This window comes from Sinocyclocheilus rhinocerous, unplaced genomic scaffold, assembly GCF_001515625.1.
Source record: "Sinocyclocheilus rhinocerous isolate Xijiao unplaced genomic scaffold, SAMN03320098_v1.1 scaffold336, whole genome shotgun sequence".
NCBI lineage: Eukaryota > Metazoa > Chordata > Actinopteri > Cypriniformes > Cyprinidae > Sinocyclocheilus > Sinocyclocheilus rhinocerous.
This window is the reverse complement of record NW_015660498.1, coordinates 191,598-191,871: the sequence shown is the minus strand read 5'-3', so window position 1 is coordinate 191,871 and position 274 is coordinate 191,598.

The window sequence follows — 274 nt, the reverse complement described above, 5'->3', positions numbered from 1 at the left end:
AATCACTGTAAACTCACCCTGTGTGTTTAATGCAATTGTGAACCCAGCGTTTATATTTTTGAACCTAGTCCCCGCTTCCCTTTGGATTTTATGGAAACCCGCCTCGGTTACACGACTTTATCTTCTCAAGTCGTGACTGAACTCTCTTTTCTAAAGCAAATCTGGCAACTGGAAAAAATGTTGGCATTCAAGCGCCGTTTCACCTCTTCGCCGGAGGACGTGGCGTCTGATTGTTTATTAGGAGCTTCTCAGGCTAGCTGACTCAAGCTAAACT